This window comes from Melitaea cinxia, chromosome 14 (genome assembly GCF_905220565.1).
Source record: "Melitaea cinxia chromosome 14, ilMelCinx1.1, whole genome shotgun sequence".
NCBI classification, from domain to species: domain Eukaryota; kingdom Metazoa; phylum Arthropoda; class Insecta; order Lepidoptera; family Nymphalidae; genus Melitaea; species Melitaea cinxia.
The window spans coordinates 13,534,068-13,559,787 of record NC_059407.1 but is presented as its reverse complement, the minus strand read 5'-3'; the positions used below and the strand labels follow the sequence as shown (position 1 = coordinate 13,559,787).

Here is a 25,720-nt window from a genome sequence, read left to right as displayed (position 1 = left end):
GAACATACATACAGACAAACAGACAAACAAACAAAAATTCTAAAAACCACATTTTTGGCTTCGGTATCAATTGTAGATCACACCCCAAGTATTCTTTTAAAAAAATATTCAATGTAAAGTTTTGACTTTCCTACCATTTTATTATATGTATAGATTATTATTTATGTATTAGGTTATTCAACTAAAGGAAATGTCTGCTATGGCGAAGATGAACATAACCTATACCGTCGATACATATGTGTAAAAATTAATCGACGGCGCCAAATTGGATAATTTCTTTTATTATATTCGTTTGTACAGAGTACCACAGATTAATAATACTGTTTTGTATTCCTGTGGTACAGTAGCTAGAGCTGGTGGGACGGGTCGGGTGTAGAATTTTTTTTAATACAATGATAGGCTTGCGTTGGACAACTATTATATTTCACCTGATGATAAGTGAAAATGCGGCCTGGAATGGAGCGCGCTTACGCAGAAGTTACCTATTCACTCGCGACTTAAAGATCTGCAGGTTATAGTTTTCCAAAAACACATCACACTTAGGATGATGCTGATATAGCAGGAATATTTAGGCTGCGGTAATCGCTAACCATAAGTACTATTACATTTGCCACCTGAGCACTATAAAAATTAGGACTCTGTTAGTTCTCGAGGATTTAATAAAAAAACGTTAAAACTTGATAGTAACCGACGATCTACGTAAGATTACCGGTGTAGGCTGGATGAGAATTGCAGGAAACCGGGATGTCTGGGGTGAACTTGGGGAGGCCTATGTCCAGCAGTGGACTGCAATAGGCTGAACTGACTGACTGACTGATGACATATATTAAATTATTTAAAAAAAACGGTAACAATGATTGATAATAAAAAGAAGAAGAAGACATATACTTTATTTTGCATAAAAGTTAAAGTACATAGGTATCTTAAAAAATAAAAAACTTACAAAATAATAATATGCACAAAGGCGGTCTTATCGCTAGGTAAGCGATTTCTTCCAGACAACCTTGGGGTAGAGGAGCTTTTAGATCAAAACAGAGTAGGGTCATCAAAAAGACAAAAAGTGAATACTACAATTAGATAATATAATAATATAATATAATATAAATAAATAATAAACATATAAATAAATAAAAGGTAAGTAGCTATATACACTTGTTTATATTATTCGATCGCCCACGCATCAACGAAGCTGAATTCGATACAGTCGGTGATGTCATCGCACGACCTTCCCAAAATGGAAGGCAATGCCTTTGAAAGTTTGCATACGTAATACTTACTTGAGCATAATGACAAAATGTTGAGGATTAATTAAAGGTTTCGACAAAATCTTATCTTGGTTTTTAATGCAATGATTTTTCTTTAGGCATTCTTATGATTAAACTGTAAAAGCATGTCCTGCAACGGTGTCTCCAAGTATGTTGTAGATTCTTTGAACACTTTTTAATCGAGTTTCAAAAAAGGAGGAGGTTCTTAATTCGATTGTATTTTTGTACATACGTTACATCAGAACTTTTGACTGGGTGGACCGATTTTCGATGTTTTTTTTTTAAACGGAAAGGTGTCATGTCGTCCCAATTAACAATTGTTAATTGGTACGATATTAATGTAATATAGATACTACGAGGTGGAAAGTATTGCTTTTTTTTAGAAATAAATTGGTTCTCTTTAGGGAAGGGATGAAAGTCAAAACACTATTTTTTTTTAAATAACGGATCCATTCATTTTTTTTATCATGTCTAAATATGTATACGGATATAAAATTAACATGTTACGCGAATTTCACTACAGCAGGAGGCAGTCCTCCCGTGGCCATGGTTGCTGTAAAGTATCCAAAACGTCAAACGAAAAAAAAAAAAGTTAATAAATACATCGCGATAAAATCCGAAAAAGTTGTTTCACTATAAAAAAAAACATCGTTTATTTCATATTAATAAAAAGTTAATATATTAAAAATGTTTTTATATTAATACTTGTTTTGATTAGAAAATTTATGTGGATTTCAATATCGCAACAAATATAAATTAATACTACATTTGAGGTCAGTGTAATGTCAAAGACAAATGACCACTTTTCTCTATTAGACTTTACAATCTGTACGTAATATATAGCCCAACGTGGGAACTATTTACTTCACCTTCAAGGCAGCCTTTAACTTCCATAATAGCTTATGTATTTAGAGTAAAGATAATATTGTCACGTATTTGCAATGTCATGTCTGTTTTTAAATTATCGCAGCAGGAATTTTTTTAAATATTTGAAATAAAAAAATACAGTTAAATTAAAATACAGTAAAAATTAAAAACTTGTTTTTAATAAATAAATAAAAAATCACGATTCAAATGTATAAAATTTTGACTGTGTCGTTGTTTCATGCAGTTGTCACAGTTACGTCCCTGCTTTCTGATGTAGGGTTGTAGCTACTATTTTTGACCTAAGTACAGATATAATATTAATTAGTTTCTATATGTTTTCTTCATATCTACATTTACTACAAAAAATATGCACAATTGTTACTTAAAATACGGAATATTGAACAAATTTGTATGTACGAATATATAAGAAAATATTCACGTTTCAATCCAGAAGTTTCCAAGCTTTTGTTATTCACAGGTGTTCGTTCAAAACTCGCCATAACGGATACCCATGAAGTAACTGTAACGCATATCAATTATTGAGATTTCGATTTTGTTAACGCTAAATTAACGGTTTAGTTTCAATAAAACGCTGTCTTTACTTTTATTGTGATATTGGACTTAAGTTCAAAAAAAAAAAAATTGCGGTACATTTGAATGCCAATACTAACTATTGCACTCGGATTCACTTATAAATAATGTTGCTAGTTGTTTTTCTTACACAATTATTGATTTCAACTTATATCAATACGTATAATAAAAATATAACAGGTAGCTCTCTGTACATGGAAGATATATGAGAAAAAATATTATTGGGACATTTATCAACGTAAATAGCACCCAAAACAAAGGTTTTCATAATTTTTGTCTTTTTGTCTGTGTGTCTGTGCGTTTGTGCACGCTAATCTCAGAAACAGCTAATCCAATTTAGATGATGTTTTTACTAATATATTATGGCATGCTTAGCTTAACATTTAGTGTTTATTTCATGTCAATCGGTTCATAAATAAAAAAATTATGCCAATTTAAAGAATCACGTTGAACATGTAAAGTCACTATTCCACGCGAACGAAGTCGCTAGCACAGCTAGTTACTACTAATATAAAAAATTGCGATAAGAATGTCAACACTAGCTATCGCTCTCGGATCACAATTTATGTAGCTTGTTTTTCTTCTTATTAAATTCAACTAACGTTAGAACTAGTATATTTTCATTTTTGATTATTAATATTAAAAAATTATTAGAATTAACATAGCTGTTTGGTGCATTGTTGTTTTACGTGTTATATTTGGCATTTCATTTCACTCTAAACTTACTCACCGACTAAGTGACTGAGTGAATGATTCATTGTATCGTTAACTATTCAAGGAAGAAACAAGGTTAAGCAAATCTCTCATATTTTCGAGTTACAAATATACTTTTGAGCTTTTGATTGATGAGAATTTATTTAATTACTATTAAAGGGATGTGTTAACTAAGAAATAGGCGAAGAAGAAATGAAAAATCGTTCAATTTTAGTTTTACTTTTGAGAGTAAAAATAAGCAACATTTTTGAATGACACGGTTTATTTAATATATATCGCAAAGTTTCTGTGCAAATATATCATATCAAAAGTCCAGAATATAATATTGATATATAGGACGATAGATGATTCGAATCATTATTATCAGTAAATGACTTGTAATTACACCACAGAACATAAAGCGCTGTTGATATTATTTATGTCAATCGATGAAATATTACTTAGCTTAGGCTATACAATATAACGGTGTCTGCAATACAAATCCTATTTTAATATATTTCAAGTGGGTTAATAATATATACCTATGACAAGGCGTTGGCGTAGTCGTCACTCCAGCTTGCTCTTGTGCTTGCGGCCCTAGTCAAATTAGGTTCACGGCGTGACAACAATATTCCTATTTTTTTTGAGTTATTTTGGTGTAATTTCACGTCTTTATCTATATAAATGTGAGAAGGATTGGAGCTTCATCAGGTGTATGTGATAGAACCGGGTCCGAAAATTATACGTTTTCTTCCTGACCACGTTCCTTCCTTCGTCATGTTTTTGGTTAAATATTTTATTCTAATAATTATATAATAAATATAATTTAATAAAGAATGTTACATGGACAGTTTACATGCTTTACAAGGCAAGGACTGGAGACCTTCAACTTGTTTAAGCTTAAATATATATTAGTATGATGATGATATGAATGATGATTTTATAAAAGATCGTTACAACTAAAGGTGACGATGTATCTGCAAGCTAATTGTTACAAATACCTTGAAAACAACCATCAGGACAAGATTACGGCTGCGTACCTGTAACAAAATAAATACATTAAAATTTGTATTTGTGTCACTATAAAATAAGTAATCTTCCTGCCCTTATCCCACTTATAGTCCCACGTAGGGTCGGCTGTCACTATAAAATATATATTGTTGTAAAGGTAACAAAAAAAAAATACAGTCGAGTTGAGAACCTCCTCCTTTTTTGGAAGTCGGTTAATAAGCACGAATTTGTTGAAATAAAATGAAAATATTTTTATCACTATAAAATTTGCTCGATGAACGTCTGTAAAAATGCATGATACCAAAATCATAACATGTCATGTAGGAATAATACATTTTACCATTAGGTACATTACAACCTTAGGGAATGTACCCAATGCTACAAACAGTTACATATACTTAATGATATTTTTTTAAGCGCAGTAAAACTGACATTTATATATGAAACACATAAATCTTTGTTCCTCTCCGTTTTTATCAATATACATATCATTTAAATTGACTTAAACCAAGTCATTGGCAGATCTTTCGCAACTCTACAACCAGTTTATGTTACAGATACTTTTTACGCAACATTATGTAAACGGGCTGCGTTTTTATGTCTTACTTGATCTCCATTGCTAATTAATTAATTTGACAATAATTTAAAGTTTTACACGCATTTATGCATCGTATCTGCTTTGTTCGTATGATAGTTAATAAACTCGAAATTTTCAATATATTAGAGTGGCAATCTACCTGATGGTAAGCTTTTGCTGTAAGCTATAGGTGTCTGCAATCACGAGAGCTCTGAAGACCCTTACAGACTTTAACTCTACTGTCAACATATTCAAGAGCTTCACCATCCTTACTCATCACAGGACCATGTAACACTATTGGAGAACAGTAATACTTGACTGTAATCTTATGTATCATTGAGATACTTGATGCATGCTACAAGCTATCAGATTTAAAGCAAAGTGTTTACTGCTGAGACACACCCATTAAACTGGCTTAATATCCTATGCAAGAATATACTTTTGCTTTTAATCAACTATTAGCAATGTAACAAACATTTGATCGATAGTAATGGAGTATAGTCATTAAAAATTAGACCCGCAGCTTTGAATCAAATATTATACTAACGATATCGACTCACTCTTGAAGTTTCGATCCATTTAATGACCGAAATAGTATTTGATTAAAGTAATATTGACTATAATGAGGAGTTCCTCAAAATCGTGATACGAGTATTTAGTTAAGTACAGCATTCCTTTAGATAAGTGTATCAAGAGCCTTGCCGAGCCTCCGGCGTTGTATGGAAATTGTTCCTAAGCACGCGAACATTAGACGTTAGTTAAAGGAAAATTGAAGGTGGCCTTGCATTTGTCTAACTGGTTGAATAAAAGATAATGAAATTGAGGGGTTTATTGATGAATGATAATTCAAAATGAAATATTTGTCAGTTAGGCTTTTTATTGGGGATCAATTACGCGACGCATTATACTAGAATCTCATTTTTTTTGTTATAAGATTGTATGAATTATGAATAAAAATTATTCATTTAAGGTAAATGAAAAACCTTTCCCATATTATAATTCGCGATTTCAAGCAGGCCCTCTTTAAAAAAAAAACACCTTTTCTGTACATTTTTAGCGCTATAAGGTGTTAAAATGCTAACAATTAGTTAATAATTTTAATAATAGGTCACCTATGAAATTGCCGTTTTTGATGGAACAAGTTAACGCAATTTTTTTCTTTATTTTTTTATTTTTATTATTCAAAGTAATTACCCATGGAATCAATGCATTTTGCCAACGTAGTGGTAACTTCTTGATGCCTTTCTTGAAAAACTCTGCTGGACAGGAGGCAACAAACTCGTCAAAAGCATTTTGTACTGCCTCTCGGGTATTAAATTTTTTTCCCGCCAAAAAGTTATCCAAATTCTGGAAAAACTGGAAGTCTGTAGGGGCAAGATCTGGTGTGTACGGTGGATGATGGAGAACTTCCAACCCCAGCTCTTGTAACTTGGAGACCATCTGCTGTGCAGTATGAGGTCGCGCGTTGTCCGTTCCGCGTGTGTCGTTGTCCGCGCGACGAATTAAAGGCAATTGTGGATACAATTGCCTTTAATTCGTCATTGTCGAACAAAATTTCGGCAGATCACGTGGTTCATTTCTTAGGTCAAAATTTCCGGAATGAAAGCGAGCAAACCAATAACGGGTGGTTAGTAGTGTTCGCACCGTAAACGTCGTTGATGTTGCGTGCCGCTTCTGCCGCTTTGCTACCACGACGGAACTCATACTCCATAATCACTCGAATTTTTAACATATCCATAATGACGAAAAACGTACAAATGCGATGTAAACAGAACGCAAACCACTAAACAAATGAATAATTATTAAAAAAGAATTCTATATTTTTAAAATAAAAATAATTTGAAATTCGAGTTCTTAGCGAACTTTTTTTTCAATTTACAAATAGCCAGTACGACGAAACGGCAATTTCATAAGTCAACTGTTATTAATACTTCGTTAAATATAATGAATATATATGAATAGTTCAGAGTGTATAATTTTAAATAAATCTATTTATGACTTATTTTTTAATATATTTATGGAACCATGCTATTAATTTTATACCAGCTTGGTTTGTGTTTCATAGTGTCTTGTGTAACGAATGTCATATTTAAATGAGAAGAAAATTTAAATTCTAATATAATTAAATAAACAATATTTACGAGAATATACCAATTATAATTTTGAATATTTAATAGATTATAATTATTTCTTACAAATTTGTAAGTTTTCGTTTACTTTGTGTAGGACAAAATATTGGTCTTTTTTGACATTTTACTTTTTTTTAAAGTTATAAATGTCTCCGTAACAGCGCTTGCGGAACCAGAGTTACTGGTTAGTCAAATCAACGAGTCTTTTAGTTTTCAAACAAAACACGCCTATAATATTGCATAACACTCTTTCTGGGAAATTGTGTTATGTTAACTTAACTTTACACAAATTATAGTCGATACCCGCAGTGAAACTTCATAATAAACGTAATAATCCATATGTTGAAATTTATATACAAATATTCGTTAAATTACGTAATATGTAAATAAAAATCGAATTATATACTATATCATAAATACATTATAACTATATAATAATAAATAAGTTGAGAAAATTACCACGAGTCGAGTGTTTATGTTCATCATTAAATGTCATTTTGTATGAGATCAGAGTCACGGCTATATTATATATAAATGGTTTTTATAAAGTATATTATGTTAATATATTGCATTACTATTAAAATAAATACTTCTATAAATTATTGCGAAGATCCATGTTTTTCGTTTCGTAAATGATTTCTAATAATATTGCAAAATAAAAACAACTGCTACAAGGTTGAGTTACACATTATATATAAAATACTAATTTATAATATATAGTTTATACACATAATAAAATTCGCACACGTTCAACGCATTAAATTAGGATGACAACCTGAGCCAGACTAGCTTTTGGTAGTGATCTTTTGTAAGATTGAGTTACTTTTTAAGTTTCTGCTCCAAATTTTGAGCGAAACGTATTCTGTTGTGCCCGACATAAATAATCTTTCAGATTGTACTACGCGCTTGTACTCTCTCCAGGTATCTATAGGCCACGGTATCTACTTACCATAAGGCCGACTGTATGCTCATTTGCCATCCCCGTGTAACGTGTAACGATTGGAAAAATAAAATTACTAATTTAAATAAGTAATTGATCTCTGTCTGAAGATTAGGTTTTATACGTTTGTGGCAGTACGTTATATACTAATTTGTTCCTTATAATTTCATACATTATAATTATTACTCGTAAAATTGTAATACAATTAGTCTCCCAATAGCGAGACCGAGAGTTGAAATACGATACTCAGAAAAAAAATCTTGTGAAGATATTTATAAAAAATGTCGACGTTAAAATTAGGTAGCTTATTAGCTTTATATGGCTAACATAAAATGTAACAAACGAAAAAAACCGACTTCAATTACATCGACAAGTAATACAACGTAAGTTGACGAAAAAATTAACAACCGCACTAGTTTTTTCTCTGGGATTCCATCATCAGATCCTGGTTTCCTTATCATGATACACATGGGATATCTCCTTTCTAATAAAGAAGAATTATCAAAATCGGTTCATAAATAACGCAGTTATCCCCGAACATAAATAAAAAATATTTCGTTTTTATTTTCGATTTTATACACGGTCGAATTGAGTAACGTCCTCCTTTTTTGAAGTCGGTTAAAAATAGCACAGTCGTTAGAATTTAATATAATAAAAACTTAAGAGGAAATACTGTATATATCTTATTACAAATAAGGCAATTACCTGGTATTTAATAATATTGCTCTAACAATATAGGTACACTACGTAATTCGTAGAAAATAATAAAGAGCGCATTATACTTGACGGCATCCAGTAGTGCAAAATCTTTTATTCTGGAAAAATACAAGCACTACCACAAACGCCCAGACCACGACAAACATATTTATGGCCTATTCAAACATTTATCATGAGAGAAACATTCGTCAACTGAGATTATCTCGTCAATAAATATAACCAATGATACAATAATTTAAATGAAGAACATTGAACATTATTGTAAGCTTGTGTAAGAAACTACTCTTTACTATATCCCGTATTGCTTTTCGCTTACCTATTAATAACTAAATATATGACTCCTACACAGAGAAGGAGGCCTATGTTCCCCCCCCCTTCGGACGTCGTCGCGAGCAGACGTGTTTTTATATATATCCTTACATTTTATTTTATAAAAGTGGTTTAAAACTCAGTGAAAAGGTGAATAAACATTGCAAGTACGAGTTTAACATACGAACTACCAATTTTGTGTAAAAATTTAACAGTGCAGCAGCAATTACTTATAAAAACTTTAAAAACGAATGTTACAGTGAACTTAAATTGTTTAGTGTTACTTCGATGTGTCGTGGCGCTTGACCTTAATAAATGTCATAGCGCAATCATATCTGTCTAAAACATTAATAATATATATGATAATTTCGCATCTAAAGTTAATGTTCCGGTGGTCCTGCGGTTTATATGCATGGATTGATAAGTTAAGCGTTGAACGTTCGAACCTCAGTGAAATCGGAAGGTGCAAGATATATAAATTTTTATTTTTATTTTAATTTTTGTCTCCATTTTTATTTTTATTTTGGATTTTTTTTTTTTTTTCTTTCTTTCATTCATAATCCAATATGCTTCGAACACCACCAAATATTTCTCCAACTCAACAACCTTCACGTTCGGAGTCCGATATACAAAAATTATGTATTGAACAAGCTCTTACGCCGGAGTTCACAGCAGTAAATCTTATACAGCGTTCAAAGCGGCGCCGGTCTTCAGATGAACATACGGACTCAATAACAGAACTAAGAACCGACCTCATGAACATGATTAAAGAATTGGTAAGCTCTCAAAATACGCGACTAGATAAATTAGAAACACATATACTAGATATAAAAACCCAATACGTAAAAATAGAAGAATCTAATCGAGACATAGAGAAATCTGTTACATATGTTTCGGATCAATTGACCGCCATAGAAGAAAAAATTTCAAAACTTGAAAGTGAACGCAATAAAATAGCTGAGAAAATGTGCTCACTGGAAGAAAAAATAGACTTTATTGATTACAACCTAATTAAAACCTGCGTAGAAATGCGTAATGTCCCCAAAATACGTCAAGAAAATAAGAATATGTTATATGATTTAGTACATCGTCTGTCAAAGGAAATAGGAATGGAGATACAAATGTCCGACATTCGAGATATCTCTAGACTACCATCAAAAAAGGAAAGCAGGGTGTCAAGCATCAGCGTCGAATTTACAAATACTCTTCTTAAGAATAACTTTCTGACCTCTGTAAAACAATTCAACAATAAAAATACTAGCAGTAAAATTAATTCGACTCATCTGGGCCTTGATGTACCCCGTACACCTGTTTACATCGCAGAGCAGCTAACTCCATATTCCAAAAAACTGTTTTATGCTGCAAGAAACTTCTGTAAGGCAAACGCTTTCACTTTCTGCTGGACATCAAATGGGCGTGTCTTGATCAAGAAAAGTTCTGATACACAATATATTGTCATAAGAACCGAACAACAATTACAGCAGTTATCGTTGAGGAATAATAATACTAACATATGACTAGATTATTATAACTTTAATATGTCTGCATGGCTAGTTTTCTGCTTTAACTCATGCTTCCTTTTAGTATTAATTTGTAAACCTTTTGTGAACTTACACTCATTTACACCAATACATGAACAACATTACCTATTTTCATGCCTATACTCTACTCTCACACTAAACAAACACTACCTCATTCTAACACTAAACTTATATAATACACCTATCTTTTATCTGGAATATTTTCTCCAGCATTGTAAAAATTTAACTACCCTTAACTTTATTTTAAAAAATGGCTAAAAATAATAATTTATCGGACAATCTTGATCAATTATCTGTATCGGAGTCGTATTGTTGTAGTCCAGAACAGGTACAACTATTTATTAAGCAACCGCAGCATTACTTTAAAATCTTTGCCCAGAACATAAGATCAATAAATTGTAACTTCTTAAGTCTGCAAACAGTACTTCATCGAATTTCCATTAACTGTGATGTTATTGTTTTGACCGAATGCTGGTTACCGTGTAGCAGTAATACTAACATCCCTTTTTTAACAAATTATTCAGCACACTGTACCAAAAATAATTTGAATCAGAGTGATGGTGTTGTTGTGTATATCAAAGACGACCTTGATGCCACATGCACGGAGGTAGATTTGGGGGGCTGTGCTACTGGAATGTTGGTTAATATTGGGATGGATCTAGCTATTCTTTGCCTTTATCGATCACCAGCAGTTGACAATGTAGATCCATTTATCTCTACACTAATTGACATATTACCATCCTTCGCTAAGTTCAATTCAGTCGTTTTAACTGGCGACATAAATTTGGATATAAAACCACATACCTTGGACACACGCGCTCATGACTATCTCAATGCTCTCGCATTTCATGGTTTCTTGCCCGCCCATACCATACCCACTAGAGGTTCCAACTGCCTTGATCATTTTATTTTAAAAACTAAAATCCCCGCAATTTCTCTAGTTCTTGAAACCACAGTGACTGACCATTTTTCTTCTCTTCTGTGCTTGTTTTGTAAAAAAATTAAATCCAAAACAACCTCCAATAATATAACAAAAGTAGATTTTGCGAAACTTGACAAACAAATGAAAGAAATAGATTTTACCCCCATTTATTCTATTAAGGACCCTAATATTGCTGCTGACACTCTGGTGAATATGCTAAATAGTGCTATTTCTAATAGTACCAATGTTATTAAACTACCTGCTAGAAAAAAAATCATAAAACCCTGGATTACACCTGGGCTCTTGCGATGTATACGACACAGGGATTCACTACATAAAAAATTAAAAAAGTCGCCCAATAATAGTATTCTCGAAATTAGTTATAAACGATACAGAAACTTTTGCAATAAAATTTTAAAAAAAGTTAAACGACAGTACGATACCGATGAACTTACTAAGGCTGGAAATAATTCTAAGATTCTCTGGGACAAATTGAAAAAGATAACAAATATATCAAAATCACAACATTCACCAAATCACCTACTGTCTCACGCCGAATCACCCTCACAGACCTGTAATCACATAAACAATTTTTTTGTTGAAACACCAAAAAATCTAGCTGACAAAATCATATGCAAAGACCCATCGTCTCAACCTATGTGCATACGATATACCAGACTAACAAACACCTTTGTTTTAAATGAAACGGATCCTAAAGAAATCATGGCTGTAATTAACTCTCTAAGAACAAATGCAGCGACAGGATGGGATGGAATTTCACCTGCTACTTTAAAAAGATACTCTTCATTACTTTCAACAGTGTTATGCTATATTTTCAACTTGTGCTTCCAGACTGGCATTTTTCCGACAGCATTCAAAAAGGCAATTATTCATCCAATTTTTAAGGGAGGTGATGTAAAGTCCTTTAATAATTATCGCCCTATAGCGGTTCTTACTTCTCTATCGAAAGTTCTCGAGCGTTTAATAAATAATAGATTAGTAGATTTCCTTGAAAAGTTTAATTTGATTTCTCCACAACAATTCGGTTTTAGACGGAATAGAAGTACCTCTGATGCAGTTCAAGACCTTATGTACTTCATCATAAACAAATTAAATAACCACAACAAAGTACTTACCATATTTCTTGACCTTGCTAAGGCTTTTGACACCATTCCTAAGTCCAAACTGCTATTAAAATTAGACATGTTGGGAGTAAGGGGTTTACAATTGGACTTATTCCAAAGCTACCTGACAAATCGGACACAAATGGTTAAACTGGGTAACTACATTAGCAATGAAATTTCAATAACCTGTGGAGTGCCACAAGGCAGTATTCTTGGTCCTACGTTGTTTTTAGCCTACATAAATGATTTATGTAATTTGTACACCCCTAATTCAAAAATAGTGTCTTTTGCTGATGACACAGCACTAACTTTTTATGGAAACTCGTGGGCTGAAGTTCAGATTATTGCTCAAAACGGTCTTAGTTCTGCATATGATTGGCTTCTTTCTCATACTCTTACATTAAATACATCAAAAACAAAATTTATAACTTTTTCTATTTCACCAAAATCGCAACCCCAAACTCCTATCATATTAAAAGCTCACTCCTGTCACGCATACTCACAAATAGACACAGCATGCAAATGTCCTCTCATAGCCACCGTTGATAATATACGATACTTAGGTATATACATAGACAAAACTCTTAACTTTAAAACACACATTAATCTTCTTACAACTAGGGTCAGGAAACTAATTTATATTTTTAAAAACCTACGACATATTGCCAACTGTTATGTAATACGCACAGTCTATTATGCCTTATGTCAAACAATTATTACCTACTGCATTGCATGTTGGGGTGGCGTTGCTTCTTCCGCAATAAAACCGCTGGAAATAGCCCACAGAGCAATATTGAAGGTAGCCACATTTAAGCCTATTATTTACCCAACTACAGAACTTTACAAAACATGGAATGTTCTCAACGTCAGACAGCACTATATTTTACAGACTATTCTTATGCAACACAGAAAGACTCCCTTTATTCCGATCCGAAAACGACGAAAAGACAAGATATGTACTATCCCACAGTCGAATTATGTCTTCACAAAACGATTTAATTATTTTCTCGGACCATATCTGTATAATAAACTAAATATAAAATTACCTATCTATTCCTTACCCTATGCAACTTGCAAAAGAACCGTCCGTTCCTTTCTTCTTTCTAAAACTTATGACGAAACTGAAGAACTCCTCAAACTGATTGCTTAATTCGGTCACCATGTAGTGCATCCACCAAATTTCCTGATAAAAGACATATCACCATACTTGCACACACACAAATATACACAGAAACACAAACATACACACCAACACAACCACACAACAAAACATATACCAACACACACTTACATACACGCACACACAAATACATATTGGTAACTCTTAGTTGAAATCATGCAGACATATCTGTTACAAAATTACTATTTTATTTCATTTTTTTTTTTTTGTTTGTTTTTTGTTTTTTATTATTTCACTCTTAACCTACTTAATATTAAAAATTATGTATGTTATCTTTTGTAGAATGTAATGTAACTTTATAATCTATAATGTAACTTTGAACTCTGAACAACTCGTGGCAAACTAATGAAAAGTAAAAATTGTAGAATTCTTGGGAGGCAAATCTCTTCTCCTTAATACAGATAGCTCAGCTACCTAGCTAGGAGAAGTAGAGATCAAAATAGTAATTGCTTTCAAATTAAACCTAGAAACTGATTGTTCCTTTTTTGTCACTTGTTACTTGAATATGTTGTGTAAATACGGAAATAAATAAATAATTTGGTTATTTTTATAAATAAAGTGCATACGACATTCGTAGATAATGACGAAATATCGAGTTTCAAATATCGAGTTTATGTCCATCTGAGGAATGTTACAGGCTGAATTGTTTCGTTAAATAAACAGTATCCAAAACTGATTGCAATGTAATTAACCCACATAAACATTAACTTCAATTGACCTTATACTAATTTATTAGTTCAGCGACGAAATATTTTAAATGTTTACATGCCTGGTGTTTCTCTGACATTGAAGTTTTTATAGCTCAAGTTCTCTTAGTAACAAAATTCACGCCTACTTAAATTAAATTATTTAAATGGACGTTTTTGTCAAAAACACTCAAGTAAAAATAAATATGGACAGTTTTTCTAAGTCATATTTCCGTCGAAGTTACATTCAACAAGATTCTCGGAGTAGAATATTATGAGGCATCGTAAAAAATAATGAGCACGAGGTATGACGCTGGTGAGATAATTTATACGTGTAATAGAAATGTCTGTACGTATAATAGCATTTAAACATGACGGAATGGTGAACAATAAATACTATTGTTGAGTTTCTGATACCGTAAGTCAATTATGTGATCAAACACAGGTCTTTCCATTAGCCGTGACCAGTCTATACGAAATTGTATACGTTCTTTGATATGTTTAGGGGACAACCTTTTACCATCCTAACGAAGGCTGATTAAAAAATACACGATTAATTAATGATAGATAAAAGAAGTGTCTTTTGTGCTACATGAACCTTTTAACTAATTTCTATGCCTAGATCTTCGAAATTGTTAAATTTCTGCGACTATTGTAAAGTTTTTACTCACATAGTAAAAACTTCATATCCAAGAACTAACTAACATTAATTTTTCCTTTTAGTAATTATAAAAAGTAGATATTTTTGTTTTAAAAAATTGATGTGACGATGTGATACAAGACTTTTTTATTGTTCTTCTTATTATAATTAAAACTACTGGAACGGAAGACGTTAACTAATTGTATGCAATAAAATATAAATATTACATGTTGAACTCAATTTTACTACTAACTAAAGTTATTATAGCTTTGTAGTAATTAGGAGGCTAGTTGCTTGAAAATAAAACAACGTAAAGGGCTGTCTTTACAAGATACGATACGACCGACGCGGTTGTTAAGGAAATAGTTTTTTTAAGGTAAAACTTATTTACGCACGATTACCTAGGGGAGTAAGCTAGTGAATGCGTGACGAGAGCGTTACGAAATCTGTGATTGGGCGAGGCGAACGAAAGTTAAGAGGGAGATTAAGTTAGTGAAGATAGAAAGTTTTACTTCAGTCGTGTGGGCTTGGGCACACTTTTTTTTTCGATGTGTTAGAATTAAATTTGTGTTTGCTCGCAAACGAAAAACAACCGACTTCGATTACATTGCCAAGTAATGTAACATAGTTAAACGAAAAAATAGTCAAGTAAATACGAATTATTAAAGATATTAATAACAAGCACAAGCTTTCGATTAAAAAAATGATCAAAATCGGTAAATTCAGTAAAAAGTTTTAGAAAAGTTATAAGAAAAGGTTCAGTCGAATTGAGAACATCCCTTTTTTTAAGTCCGTTAAAAAAGGAACATACGTTATGAAATAAATAATCGTCTCATGTTCAAACAGCTTTCAATAGGATAAAGATCTAGGCAGTCTGAAAAAACAAAAAAATATATACAAATATAAGCATGCGCATTTATCAGGAGAGGAGGTTGAACTCGCGACCGCTAGCACGATAGATAATTAACTATGAATTCGCCAATTTATTACTTTAATATCAGCAATTATTTTTAGTTAAAAAATGTATATGTTAAACCAAGATATAGCTATAAAATGTTTCTTTTCAATACAAAATTTTGATAATTTGTGGACATGTAATTTGTTTGTTTTTTTTTTTTTTGTATAATACCCATACATGAGGAAATTATATCATATCAAAAATACCGACCATTCCAGTGGGGATCGATCGATGTGTACGTGTGTTAATACACAGTAACATTTAATATTTAATTAGAAAAGAAGTTAAAAATCTGTTTACATTATCCTTGAAACATTTGTCATTTACGTTTATTATCTTTTGGTGATATAAATAAATAACAGTTTAAAAAAAATACGCTTTTATAAATAAACCAAACTAAAAAGTAGAAAATCTTATCAAATTAATGTATTGTCATCGGTTGAGTCGGTTACAAACATACAAACATATAGGTGAAGCTAATAAAAAGCGTGTAAAAATGTGTTAATCGTATCGTAAGGTCTAAAGAGAATCCTTAATGTTCATCTTGGGAGGTTTTCTTAGACGAGATACGATCTCGCTCTTTTGTTTTTTCTATGCATAATTTTTAGAATACATTTGGAATCCAAATGTACTTACGCCCGATCGTATTAATATATTTTTTTTAATCTTGGAAAAAATATAAAGATTACTGGGATTTTTATTTTAAAGGCTTCGTTGGCATTTCGTTTTTTTTTTTCGTAAGCTATTTACTTAGAAATAAACGAAATGATGTTTTAGTTCTTCGAAAATTATACTTAATGCATTAAGAATAATAAATTATAAAGCCTTTACTTCTACCAGTTTTATTTATATACACAGCTATGGATACGGTTTTTAGATTTTTGTTATCCTAGTCTGCATCTGGTAACTAATTGACTTCTCCATAGAGGTTTTGCTATCTGACATCCGTTACCCAAGGTAAACGGTTAGCCGCACCCACTGGAGACCCACAAAGAAAAAACTTGGTATTTACGTAGCTTAATAATCTGAATAATTAAGTTAATTTTTAATCCCTAATAAGTACAGGATTATGATTTTGTCGTAACTATTCGTCGTTCTATATACCACTTGTCAGAACTGACCTTATTAAACCATTACCAATTATAACAATGTGTTCTTAATATAATGAAATATCACAGACTATACGTGACACCGACATAGTCCATAATACTTTTTTGCTTTTAGAAAATTGCTTACTAGATTTGATTTACAGGTTTTCGCTGGATTCCCCCCAATTTTGAAGTCTTAATTTGTTCATTATTTATCTTTCTTTTAATATTTGTAGTTTTTAAGTAAACGTTGTAGAGTACTACATAACATTAGAATAAATTTGACTTTTTTGTATGATTTAAAACCAATGCTCATCAAAACAGTAAATGTTACATTTATTGTATTTACTAAAAATGTCATAATATGTAAATTCTTGTTGCTTGTTGTCTCATATTTTACTAGGCAACGCAAACTGCTGAACCCTTCAGATTACTTTTTATAGCTTTACGTTATTAGTTTTGAAAACAAAAAACCAAAACCTTTAAAATCAGATCAAAAAAATATATTTTTCCATTTTATCATACCGGTAAAGATGAATGAGAATAGCTCAGCAAAGCGCAATGTTAATGTTGATCACCTACCATTATATCAAATGTAATGAACTTGTGATGAAAAGATATAAAAAGTCACTGGTTGACCTTCAATTTGTAATGTCAACATGTACTAAAGTATCGCACATGTTACCGGCTCGTGTAGCCGTGCCCAGGCTTATACTACCGTGCCTAGGTAAAAGGCAGTAATGTATAAAAACTGAAATATGAATAAATTTAGTTCCAAGTTGTAAATTATCTAATATATAAAAATCTCATGTCATAATTTGTTACAAATCTTCTTTAAAACTTCTTGACATATTTTATAATTTTTTTAAATGTATAATTGGTAGGCCCGAGAATAGGTCGTAGGCTATATTATATTCCTATTCGTGTGGTAAACGCAGAGCAGCGTTTGCCGGGTCAGCTGGTATAATAATAATATAGCTTTAATTAAATATGTGTAATGATATAATTTTACAACTGTAATCATAAAAGAACGAGTGTGCTTTAGACCACACGACTGAAGTCAAACTTACGAAACGTAATTCTCTTTCTTTCTATTTTAAGTAACTTATATCTCCCTTTCAACTTTCGTTCACCTCACCCAATCACAGATTTCGTAACGCTCTCGTCACGCATTCACCAGCTTACTTCCCAAGTCAAGCGTGCGTAAAGAAGCTTTACTCTTTCTTCAAAATGTCCACCGGCTTCGTAGTTTATGTAAGTATGAAAAACTACAGTGTCACCTAAGAAATAAAATAAATAACTAAAAGAAAAGTAATGGCGATATAGTTTTATAAAAGGAATCAATGAATGTTACTGCTTTTTACCTAAGCACGGCAAATAGTAGCATTCGCAGAAAAGAACAAAATATGCTTAAAATACATGTTTTAGGAACTGTTCCACTGATTGCGATCAGGTGTAATGTATTTAAGATTCACGACAGCAATTCTATGATATAGTGGCAGTTAAGTTGTTCTTTTATATACTTGTATATGTTTTTTGACTATTTTTGTAAAAATTGCTTTTTTATGACGTAAGTTTGCGGTTATTGGCTGTTGATTTTGTGACTTTGATCCTTGCTTCTAAAAAATATTTGTATAGATAATATATATGAGTAAATGATTGATGTGATCAGTAAGTTTCTATTTGTCTTACATAATCTTGGTTTGCTACTAGACGCTGGCGTTTATTATTGTTTATTTAAATATTTCTTTGTCGCACCGAAAACGCTGCTGCCCGTCTTCGGCATGTGTATTTCAAAGCCAGCAGTTGGATGGTTATCCGTCACGGAAGCTATATAGGCTATGGGCAAAACACATGAGTTCACGCCATTTTTGGCGCGAACTTGTGGAGGCCTATGTCCAGCAGTGTACTAAGATAGGCTGAAGTGTGTGTGTAAATAACTCTTAATGTATAATCTGGAATTTTTTTAGTTATAAATCGTACATTATAAATACCTCCATTTAAAAAATATTACAAAACTACCAAACCTATCAAAGCGTAACTCTAAAGAAAAATTTTGGTTATGTAATTAATTTCAATACATGTAATCGAGTCGTTATGAAGTTAAGGAAGTTGTTTTTCATCCGACGAGACGGATACGTAACGATTATGTAGCTAAACTTATGCTCCTACGCTTGTAATATGATTATTGAAGGAAGGTGTGTAGACATCATTATAGAGATTTATGATAGACTCATTATGAGGGGAATTACTATAGTTATTGACTAACGGTTGATTTTGTTCTTTTAATGATGTTCTTTGTAATTAAAACGTTATTTAGTGTTGTTTTTAGTTTTGGAAAGGTTACAATTATAATGTAGCTAGCTTCGACTAGCCCGTTGGCGCAGTTTGTAGTGATCCTGCTTTCGAGTCTGGGTGTTAATATATTAATATATGTATTATTTATATGTGTCTTTATCGAAAAAAAAAAAAAAAAATAGCTTTACCAGTCGGCTGTTACCAGTAGGCTGTTGTGTTATAACACAAGTATTAAGTTGCCTACTTTAGGAACACATAACCGTGTGTATCTGTTGTAAATATTTATTTAGCTTTCAAATGTTTAGTCGTCAAGTTAGTAAGGTTTTTATTTTGCAAATTATTGTCTGAGTTAGCGTTAATCGACATCTAAGTCTAAACTTATATCACAAATTATAAAAAATAAAGATTTTTAAGAGAAGCGAAAGTATTTATAAATAGATAACTTGGGTAATATAAAACCTGTATCCTGAAAAGTTTTAGTATCAAATTTGAGCTGACGTTGTTTAATTTTCAAGAGCCAAAAGTTGTCATTTGTGTACAAAGAAATATTGAAATAAATCAGCACTGTTAAATGTACACATAATTAGCTAAATCCGAGTTAACTAATTAACAAGTTTAAAGTCCTTATAGTAGTTACTAGGGGGGGTTATAGTGAGTGTCCTTACTCTAGGACTTCCGCAGGCGATATAATATGAACAAATAGAATCGACTTTTGGTTATTAATAAAGTATCTATAACACTCACAAAATTAAAGTAATATAATAGTATATACGCGCTAAACCACTTACTCATACTATTGTATTTTAATAATCATATACCAAAAATAAAGAAAAATAATAGGTATTGTAATTTGTAGCAGAGAGACGCTCATTTGCAACTACGGTGTGTTTCCGGGTCGGTGGTCGCGGGGAATTGCTACCACCTGCCATTTTACTGTTAAATAATTATATTACATCATTGTAATTCGCTCTTTACTTCATATTTGTAAATGAGATTGAAACACTTGCGTTTTGTTGTCATACACACATACATAAATACATGTACAAATATATTGTAGGTGACACCTTTTTATTTTGACATAAGTAAAATCTTTTCCACTTAATTTATTCTTTATATAACTTCAAACGTTTAAAAATTATTTCTAAAACCTAAAAATACAGTGTCTTTTCTTTTAAATAGAACCAACGACCAGTCACTCGATTTCATTTATATTTGGTATCACTGCTCTATTCCTATGGTTGTTGAACGTTGTAAACTTTATAAAGTTCGAAATTAATTTCAGATCATAAATTATTATTTATAAATCTAGCTCACTGCTTTTTTTTTTATGTCACTAGGTCGGTAAACAAGCGTACGGCTCACCTGATGGTAAGCGATTACCGTAGCTTATAGACACCTGCAACACCAGAAGCATCACAAGCGCGTTGCCGACCCAATACCCAATCCCCCCCAGGAGCTCTGGTCACCTTACTCACCAACAGGAACACAATACTGCTTAAAAACAGTATTATTTTGCTGTGATCTTCTGTAAGGTCGAGGTACTATCCCAGTCGGGCTGCTCCATATTTTGAGCAGGAAATTCCTGCTGTGCCCTACCTCAGTTAAGATATTACCTGCTATAATAATTTTAAACCTCAAAACATTTTATTGGTATTCTAATTTAAATACGTATAAAATTATTAAATAAACAATACAAAAAACGTTAAAAAATACTTTAACATAATTCAGAAATTAAAGAAAAAAAAAAAATTAAAAAAAATTATAATACAAATACTAGAAGTGACGTCAACACTTCATCTAAATCGTCATTAATTCTTTTATAAAAAAACTCTTAACGTGTGCGTTAATTAAATTTTTATTGTTCAACAATTTGTAGCTCTAGTGTGAGTTTACGTAAAAATAATAGCAGCATTAAACCATTTACGTATACATTTAATTTTAAATGTTAATGTGAATGAATTTGTTATTTTATATACACTAAAGTTACAGAAATGGAATCCTTATAGTTGATAAGTCTTGAATGATTAAACTAATATTAATCATACCTTATTTCGACACCAACATTATACTACGCCAACTCGAATTTTCGATAAGTTGGTTTTCTTAATGCAACTTGAATAAATGTGTTTTTTTTTTGTAATAATAAAAATTGTGAAATTGCAATGAATAAATTAACTATTAAAGATATCAAATTTCAAATAAGTTTCTTAATTAATTTAAAAGGTATCACGTTTTTCCCTTTTATAAGCCTCTATTGTAAATTTCACTTTTATGAGTTAGCTTAGTATAAATTGCTGGTGTCGATTTTTATTAATAAATAAGGTATGTAAATTAGAATTAATGCAAGCCATAAAACATTCCGTAATGAGAGTTAACGATAGAGCGGTAAAAGTCAATACTGTAAAAGTCAATTTAATAAGAAAGATTTGTCTCTTAATAATCAGTAAACGCTTACACTCAATACCAGAAAACATTTATAGGCTTCGAAGCGAGATTAATGATAACCATTGAACGGTCAATGCAGGAAACAGTAGTTCATAATTGTCGAGATAGCTTAGACGAGTACTGACAGACAATGGTTACCGTTTGATGGCAACCACCGTTCCGGGTCGCTGGCTGTGACCATCTGCCACGACCACCTGCTCCTTACCGTAATTAAGAAACGAATACTATGGTTTTAACGGCGTTTGTCTTGTTAATTTTGTTTCCTTCTTATATCTAAACATACAAAGCTGATCTAGATTGTATTTTATATATGTTATAGTTCATAGTTCTTTTCTGCGTTAATATATTTACACAGCTGAGTATACTTTTTTGAGTTCTACAATTAGATATAAATTTTTAGCATTTAAACACAATATGATAAATAAAAGAAAAGTGAATTCATAGAATTATATAATTTACAGACGATTCTCACACTGAACTCTCACATCACGAAAAATAAACAATAAAAAAATTCAGTTGATATTCTCAACAACAATATCAAAGGAAACGTATTTATATTTTTCTTTGTAAATTTTAATTACGGATTTATAGTTTTGGCTCAGTCGATTGTTAAAATAAAGGAATGTGCACGAGATTTTTTAACAGTTTAAAAATTTAAACTTTCAACATAATACGGCTAATCGTTTTGAGTCATGCGAGATACATACTTATGAATCTCACAAAACTGGACGAAATTTAGTTATACGATTCTTTACTTTATTTTTATCGTAGAATATCACAGTTATTTATGTGCAAATGGATAAATAATTATATAAATGTATATGTATGTGTAAGTATGTAATGTAATGTATGTGTGTATGCCTGTGTGCATGTATGAGTTCGAGTGTATGTATACATTAAAAATCGCTGAACTGTCAGTTTGTAGTTAGAATAATAAATCGCCTGTGGTATAATAATATGCCTATTTAACAAAGCAGAAGTAGTGTGTGTGTGTTGGATGTTTGGATGTTTATTAAAAAAAAAAAAAAAAAAATTGTAAAAACTTAGATTGATTCTACATTGAAATAGCTCTACATTCAAATATACATACATGCTAAAATTAACATATACATTTGTTAGGTGTTACTAATAGTCATCTAATAGTATCACACAGTTCACTTGATCGCTCGAAAAACACATGTCCTTGCAAGGAGACTGTATACAATTTAACTTTCGCCCGGAAAGCATCAAGTTCGTGACACGAACATATTTCAAGCTTTTATTACAAATACGCTACACATTAAAATGCTTTTATCTTTCGAGCTTTTGTCCTAAAAATTCTATTAATAACAATAAAGCTTTGATGAAGATGTCTCTATGAAAATATGATTTTATTATTTTCTATTACAGTTTTTGGCTTGAAAACTATATGTAATGAGTTATTATTGTTAGAGCAGTTTTTTTCTATATATGTAAATAAAAATTAATCGCTAAATAGCATATTTAATCTAACCGTAAAACGCAGAAAAGGTTGGATTAGTTTGACTATTTTTTTTAAGCTTTACATTACTTCGTAGACGGTTTATGTGGAATGATAAATTGAGAAAATTGCTTAGAATGTTAGAAAAATTCAGAAAACGTAATGATCATTTTTGCAATGGACCAGCGTGGTGGATTAAGCCAGCAGTGGGATATTACAGGCTAAAGCGAAATAGTTTTTGAACTTCGCGTTTTTCACAGTTCGCATGAAAAGACAACGTCCATAGAGTCAGCTTGTTTTGATGTAAATTTGTATTAATTCTTCCAGTTACTACTTAATGTTAGACATGATATATGATGTCAGTGTTGACTTGCATGTCAATACTAGCAGCTTCAATGTTTGTTTATGTATTTTATATATGCAAAGGATATTTCTATCGTTTTAACGATCTCTACATTTAATGTAAAAACACATTACAAAAATTATATTATATATATTATATTATATTTTTTATTCCTACGCCTAAATTAATACGATAGTCAGAAAATTTCTCAACGTACTTTTCATTTTATCAACACTATGACGTAGCTGAGAAACAAAGATTCATCAAATCGCTTTATCGTGGCATCTCACCAAAACAAACAGCGTATCAACGGTCTTCATAATTGATTTTGTTTTGTAACAACGCTTATTGCGGTTTCGTCTATTCGATTTGCTTGATAAATATTACGAGATACCATGCATTATTTTATAAATAAAATGGCTTAAGTTAAGTGAAGTTTGCAAGCACTTGTGGCTTTCTTTACCCGAGTGAAATAGTAATTAGGAAAATGATATACGCTTATCAAAAACGTGTCGTTTTGTCTGTTAGTATCTAATTTGTTGTTATAAATACACACGCATCATCAACTAAAGTTTAAATAAATAAAATAAATAAATATTATCAGATTTTTAGAATTAATTAAAAAAAAATCCTTCCGTTTTTCTGATTTTTCCGGGAAATTTTAAAAATCTTTGACATAGACCGTGCCTTAGCTATTATAGATACTTAATAGAATTAAAAATAATTATGATCATTAAATTCAAAAAATGGTTTTTAATCGTTTATATCACAGACGGCATCATCTTGCTAAAGTGCAGAAGCGATGATTTTTTCCAAAGTTTAAAAAAATAAAGGCACTAAAATATGTTCCAATATTATGTCTAAGCGATCTTAATATTTTCGACTAAATATTAAGATCAAATAAAGCTGTATTGTATCCATATAGCTTTATAGTATTTTACACGTGTAGGAAAATAATAATAAGCGAACTCTCACGAACTTGTCACTTGTATTTTAGTAATAAACGGATGTATTAAAATATTGATTTTATATTGTTTTCTAATGTTTACGCGAATGTAACTCATTATAACGAGACAAATTTTTTGGATTTTATCGCGGTTTATTAGGTTTTTTAGATTCCCGATGTTTTTGTTTAACTTAATATACCATGATAGAATCTGAAAAAGTTGTTTCAACATTGTTTTTATTTTTAAATATTTTTAAGTAACTATTATTCATTTTCTTTAAATTTACAATACTATAAAATTTCGAAACAGAATTTAAATTCATTATTAATATTTTAAGGATATCATATCCTTATTTATATTTCACGATGTGGTAAATATTAGCCTAAACTAGGTGACGAATAAACTTACCTTGACAAAGTGAAAAATATTTTGACAGCTGTTTCACGTCAACAAAGCAAACAATACACTTGTTTCATGAAATAATATTAGAAAAAATTTAAAACCTCTTTGAAACACATAAACTGTCACTTCACAAATTAAAAAAAAAAAAATGTTCTCGATTTAAAAACTATTCGGAAATTTATTTCGTTGATCGTTTAATTTTATTTGAATATTGAACGCGACGGCGACGTGCGCGTACGGCTCGAATCGCGCGCAACACTGACACTAGTCGGCCATTTTCTCAACGCGTGGTGGGAACAGATATAGGAAATAAATGGTAAGAGAATTACGATAGCTTATAGTGCGAGGCTGTAGCGCACGATAGGATCGGAAGCAGTTAATAATAATACATCGATTTATATTTGCAAGTATTCAATGTTATGGCTTTATTTTCAATGTGATATGTATGTACCTGTAATTGATCAAATATAAATATTTTTGATAGAGTTGTGTTGTGTCGCTTTAGAACTTAGTTTTCATTGACTAAGAAACCTAAATTAGTTGCAGTTGAAATACAGCCTGTATTTATTATTATTTATATTATTAAGC

General features: G+C 31.3%; 1 protein-coding gene across 5 annotated transcripts in view; it reads right to left on the bottom strand.

The window, feature by feature from the left end:
• Positions 1 to 25,456, bottom strand: part of LOC123659571 — a 149,382-nt gene extending 123,926 nt beyond the window's left edge. For 3 of the 5 annotated variants that reach the window (XM_045594776.1, XM_045594778.1, XM_045594779.1), the window contains exon 1: positions 25,139 to 25,456. The gene's annotated coding sequence lies outside the window, so the exon portion shown is untranslated. The remainder of the gene's footprint in view (positions 1 to 25,138) is intronic. The other 2 variants (XM_045594774.1, XM_045594777.1) reach the window with 1 other exon arrangement.
• Positions 25,457 to 25,720: the final 264 nt, after the last annotated feature.